This window comes from Oncorhynchus clarkii, chromosome 17, assembly GCF_045791955.1.
Source record: "Oncorhynchus clarkii lewisi isolate Uvic-CL-2024 chromosome 17, UVic_Ocla_1.0, whole genome shotgun sequence".
Lineage (NCBI taxonomy): Eukaryota > Metazoa > Chordata > Actinopteri > Salmoniformes > Salmonidae > Oncorhynchus > Oncorhynchus clarkii.
The window spans coordinates 24,783,579-24,790,086 of NC_092163.1; positions in this window are offsets into that span (position 1 = coordinate 24,783,579).

A 6,508-nucleotide genomic window follows, 5' to 3' on the forward strand; every position below is an offset into this window, starting at 1 on the left:
TAATAATAATAATAAGGCAGAACAGTTGAAACTGGAGCAGCAGCACAGCCAGGTGGCCTGGGGACAGCAAGGAGTCATCATGTCAGGTAGTCCTGAGGCATGGTCCTAGGGCTCAGGTCCTCCGAGAGAGAGAAAGAGAATTAGAGAGCACACTTAAATTCACACAGGACACCGAATAGGACAGGAGAAGTACTCCAGATATAACAAACTGACCCTAGCCCCCCGACACAAACTACTGCAGCATAAATACTGGAGGCTGAGACAGGACAGTTGACCGAGGCATAGACATTTTACGAACTGTAAAGGTGGCATCCTATGATGGTGCTACGTTGAAAGTCACTGAGCTCTCCAGTAAGGCAATGTTTGTCTATGGAGATTGCATGGCTGTGTGCTCGGTTTTATATATTTGTCAGCAACGGGTTTGGCTGAAATAGTCGAATCCACCAATTTGAAGGCTTGTCCACATACTTTTGTATATGTAGTGTATATAGTAAAAAGTTTAAGTATACAACAAAAACATTTTTTAACCCAATTGAGTATAACACAAACATAGCCTGTTATACAAATTTGTTCATTTATCTTCTGCGATCATGGTCAGATATGGGGAGTTATCTTAAACCGTGACGTATGCAAAAACACACCTGAGAAATGCCACCATCAATGAGGTCACCCAATGACTGGGGTGTTTTGACAAAGGGGGTGTGGGAGGCAAAGTCAATCATTGCCTTTTCTTCAATTAGGTCTAAATTACAGTGGTTTAATCACTGGACGGTAATATGCTCTCTTGTATCTTTGCTGATAGAAAATGTATTTTAAGAGTCTTGACTGACAACTGTGTCAGTGGTGTGTTTGAGAAAGGCAAATTACTTTTACAGTAAGAGATTTGCTTTTCACTGTTCCGGTCATTCTTGGGTGTGAACTTTAACCCTGTGTTATAAAATGTGTACACATAGCTATGTTTGTAGTGCATTTTCCTTCTAAGGGGGAACAGAAAAGCTAGTTCTTGAATTAGCTAGTTCCATCCCAAATGTAGTTTAACAAGTGCCCAGAAAGCACCCCCTTTTGCTCTCAGAACAGCCTCCATTCGTCGGGGCACGGACTCTACAAGGTGTTGAAAGCGTTCCACAGGGATGCTAGCCCATGTTGACTCCAATGCTTCCCCTAGTTGTGTCAAGTTGGCTGGATGTCCTTTGGGTGGTGGACCATTCTTGATAAACACAGGAAACTGTTGAGCATGAAAAGGCCAGCATTGTTGTAGTTCTTGACACACTCAAACCGGTATGCCTGGCATACCCCGTTCAAAGGCGCATACATCTTTTCTCTTGCCCATTCACCCCTATGAATGGCACATATACACAATCCATGTTTAATTGTCTCAAGGCTTAAAAATATTTTTTAACCGGTCTCTTCCACTTCAAGATGGTGCCGACAGATGGTTGCCTTGCTTCGAGTTCTTAGGAAACTATGCAGTATTTAGTTTATGTATTATTTCTTACATTATTACCCCAGGAAATCTTAAGTCTACATGCAGCCGGGAAGAACTATTGGATGTAAGAGCAACGGCAACTTACCAACATTACGACCAGGAATACGACTTTCCCGAAGCGGATCCCTTGTTCGGATCACCATCCAGGACAGTGAATCTAATCACCGTAGCCGACCCAAAACAACTGTGCCGCAGAAGTGGCAAAACGGAGCGGCCTCCAGTCTCTTGACAACAAGGTAGACAAAATTCAAGCAAGGGTTGCTTTCCAGAGAGACATCAGAGAAAGTAACATTCTCTGTTTCACGGAAACATGGCACTCTCGGGATATGTTGTCGGAATCGGTTCAACCACCGGGCTTCTCCATGCATCACGCCGACAATGTTAAACATCTCTCTGGGAAAAGGAAGGGCAGGGTTGTATGCTTCATGATTAATGACATACAGGGACTCAAGTCCTTCTACTCACCCGACCTAGAATTCCAAACAATCAAAGGCCGGCCATTTTACCTACCAAGAGAATTCTCGTCAGTTATAGTCACAGCTGTGTACATTCCCCCTCAAGCAGACACCAAGACGTCCCTCAAGGAGCTTCACTGGACTCTATGTAAACCATGTATCCGGAGGCTGCATTTATTGTAGCAGGGGATTTTAACAAAGCAAATTTGAGAAAAGGCTAGCTAAATTCTGTCAGCATATTGATTATACTACATGCAGGGGTAGTACACTCAACCACTGCTACTCTAACTTCCGCGATGCATACAAAGTCATCCCCCGCCCTCCCTTTGGCAAATACGACCACATCTTGGTCCGACCGTCTTATAGGCAGAATATCAAACAGGATGAACCAGTAACGAGAACTTTCAACCCTGGTCTGACCAATCGGAAGCCACGCTTCAAGATTGTTTTGAGCATGCGGACTGGAATACGTTCTGGTCAGCCTCAGAGAACATTGACCTATACACTGACTCATTGAATGAGTTTATAAAGAAGTGCATTGGAGATGTTGTACCCACTGTGACTATTAAAACCTACCCTAACCAGAAAGCGTGGATAGATGGTGGCGCCAAACTGAAAGCACGAACCACCACATTTAACCATGGAAAGAGATCTGGGAATATGGCTGAATATAAACAGTGTAGTCATTCCCTCCGTAAGGCAATCAAACAAGTGAAATGCCAGTACAGGGACATGGTGGAGTTGCAATTCAACGGCTCAGACAAGAGATGCATGTGGCAGGGTCTACAGGAAATCACATACTACAAAAAGAAAGCCATCCACGTCACGGACACCGACGTCACGCCTCCAGACATACTAAACACCTTCTTTGCCCGCTTTGAGGATAATACAGTGCCACCCGCTAACAAGGACTGTGCACCCCCCCCTCTCCTTCTCCGTGGCCGACGTGAGTAAAACATTTAAACGTGTTAACCCTTGCAAGGCTGCTGACCCAGACGGCAACCGTTGCCGTGTCCTCAGAGAATGCGCAGACCAGCTGGCGGGTGTGTTTACAGACATTCAATTGCTCCCTATCCCAGCCTGTTGTCCCCACATGCTTCAAGATGGCTACCATTGTTCCTGTACCTAAGAAGGCAAAGATAACTGAACTAAATTATTACCGCCCCGTAGCACTCACTTCGGTCATCATGAAGTGCTTATAGAGACTAGTCAAGGATCATATCACCTACACCTTACTGGCCACCCTAGACCCACTTCAGTTTGCATACCGCACCAACAGGTCCACAGATGATGCAATCGCCATCACACTGCCATATCCCATCTGGACAAAAGGAATACCCATGTAAGAATGTTGTTCATTAACTACAGCTCCGCATTCAACATCATAGTACTCTCCAAGCTCATCATCAAGCTGGAGGCCCTGGGTCTCAACCCCGCCCTGTGCAATTGGCTCCTGGACTTTGACGGGCCGCCCCCAGGTGGTGAAGGTCGGAAACAACATCTCCACTTCACTGACCATCAACACTGCGGACCCACAAGGGTGCATGCTCAGCCCCTTTCTGTGCTCCCTGTTCACCCATGACTGCGTGGCTATGCACGCCTCCAACTCAATCATCAAGTTTGCAGATGACACAACAGTAGTGGCCTTGATTACCAACAATGACGAGACAACCTACAGGGAGGATGTGAGGGCACATGGAGTGTGGTGTCAGGAAAACAACCTCTCACTCAACGTCAACAAAACAAAGGAGATGATCGTGGACTTCAGGAAACAGCAGAGGGAGCACCCCTTATCCACATTGAAGGGACAGCAGTGGAGAAGGTGGAAAGTTAAGTTCCTCGGCATACACAGACAATCTGAAATGGTCCACCCACACAGACATTGTGGTGAAGAAGGCGCAACAGCACCTCTTCAACCTCAGGGGGCTGAAGAAATTTGGCTTGTCACCAAAAGCACTCAAACTTTTACAGATGCACGATCGAGAGCATCCTGTCAGGCTGTATCACAGAGGGTGGTGCGGTCTGCACAACGCATCACCGGGGACAAACTACCTGCCCTCCATGAAAAACAGCTTCTATCTCAAGGCCATCAGACTGCTAAACAGCAATCACGAACTCAGAGACTGCTGCCTACATCTCTGGCCACTTTAAATGGATCACTAATCACTTTAAATAATGCCACAAATAATGTTAACGTGTCACATCATATGTGTATACTGTATTTTATTCCATCTACTGCACCTTGCCTATGCCGCTCGGCTATCGCTTATCCATCTCATTCACCCCTTTAGATTTGTGTGTATTAGGTAGTTGTTAGCTATTACTGCACTGTCGGAACTAGAAGCACTATCATGACACAAGGCGAGTCCCAATGGTACCGAAGGGCAGGCAGTCAAGGTCAGGGCAGGCAGGATGATCAGGCAGGCGAGAAAGTAGTCCAGAGGCTGGCAGGGGTCAAAACCGGAAAGGCTTTCAAAAAGAGAAAAACAAAAGGAGAATGGGAAAAAACACACTGGTCGACTTGACTAACATACAAGATGAACTGGCACAGAGACAGGAAACACAGGGATAAATATACCTGGGAAAATAAATGACACCTGGAGGGGGTGTAAACAATCACAGGGACAAGTGAAACAGATCAGGGCATGATAGTATTCCCCCCTAGGGAAGCCACCTGGTGTCCTACCTGGGCACATACCTGGCTGAGCGGGGTGTCGGCGATGAGGGCCGGGTTCAAGATGTGTTTAGCAGGGACCCAGCACCTCTCCTCTGGGCCATAACCTCGTGGTTGAACCTTCAGGAGGAGTCTCGCCGTTTACGCTAGCTGGCCACCGATAATCCAGGGGGAGGGATGGGCTTGGAAACAGAAGACAAAAGGACAGTGAGACACAACACAGGCTTATTCCTACACATGGAAGGTAGGGTGACTACGGAGGGGACGGGGTAACAATACGGACAGCAGTGGAACTCAGGACTCTAGAGATGGGAAAAGGACCAATGAACCAAGGAGACAGCTTGCGGGACTCTATCCGAAGGGGCAGATCCAGAGTGGAAAGTCATACCCTCTGCCCAATGTGGTAATGGGGAGCTGGGGTCCGGTGACGGTCCGCTTGTCGACGATACCTGGAGTTGGTCTTGAGAATAGCCGCCCTGGCTCTTCTCCAGGTACGTGGACAGCGGCGTACAAACATCTGGGCCGAGGGTATGCTGACCTCCTGCTCAGGAAAGAGTGGAGGCTGATACCCAATGGAGCACCCGAAAGGGGAGAGTCCCGTGGCAGAACTGGGAAGAGTGTTCCGGGCATACTCCACCCAGACCAGTTGACAGCTCAAGGTAGTGGGGTTGGTTGAGACCAGGCACCTTAAGGTGGTCTCCAGGTCTTGGTTGGCTCGCTCCGACTGACCGTTAGTTTGGGGAGAGGGATGAAATGGGCGGCCTTGGAGAACCGGTCGACTACCGTCAGAATGACAGTGTTGCCATCAGACTGAGGGAGCCCAGTGACAAAGTCCAGAGATATATGAGACCAGGGACGATGAGGAACCGGTAGTGGCTGCAGGAGGCCAGCAGGAGCTTGCCGTTGAGTCTTGCTTTTGAGCACACAGTGCATGCAGTGACAAAGGCAGAGGCGTCAGGGACCATTGTGGGCCACCAGAAAGGTTGTCGAAGGCAGGCTAGTGTACGACGGGACCCTGGATGACACAACAACCTGGAGGAATGAGCCCATTCCAGGACCCGGGACCGGACTGGGTTAGGGACAAACAGCCGGTTAGCCGGGCCTCCTTCAGGTCCAGTCTAGGAGCGTTGAGCTTCGCGAACCAGATTCTCAAAACCCCAATCCACAGTGGCAGCAAGGCATGAGGTAGGGAGAATGGTTTCAGAGGTCGAGGGTGTGGCAGAGGAACTGTATAGTTGGGAGACCCTGGACGGTAGGAAATGGTAAAATTGAATCTGGTAAACAGGAGGGCCCACCGGGCCTACCTTGAGTTGAGGTGCTTGACTGAATGGAGATATTCCAAGTTTATGGTCGGTTCCAGACCAGGAATGGCTACTCTGCTCCTTCCAGCCAGTGTCGCCACTCCTCCTACGCCATTTTCACCATTGCAAACATCGTAGTTCCTCTCAGCAGGATGGAGACGATGGGAAAGGAAAGCACAGGGATGAAGCTTCTGGTCCTGGGCAGATCGCTGGGATAGGATGGCCCCCACTCCAACATCCGAAGCATTCACTTCCACCACAAATTGACGCGAGGGATCCGGATGGATGAGGATGGGTGCTGTTGTGAACCGATGCTTCAGGTCCACAAAGGCTTTATCGACAGCTGGAGACCATTTGAACGGTACCATGGGGGGAGGTGAGTGCCGAGAGTGGGGCCGCCAGGGTGCTGTAATCCCGAATGAACGGCGGTAGAAGTTTGCAAAACCAAGAAACTGTTGCAACTGCACCCTGGACGTTGGTTGAGGCCAATCCACCACTGCTTTCACCTTTCCAGGATTCATCTGAACACTGCCCTCAGCAATGACACATCCCAGAAAGGTGATAGAAGAGTGGTGGAACTCACACTTCTCGG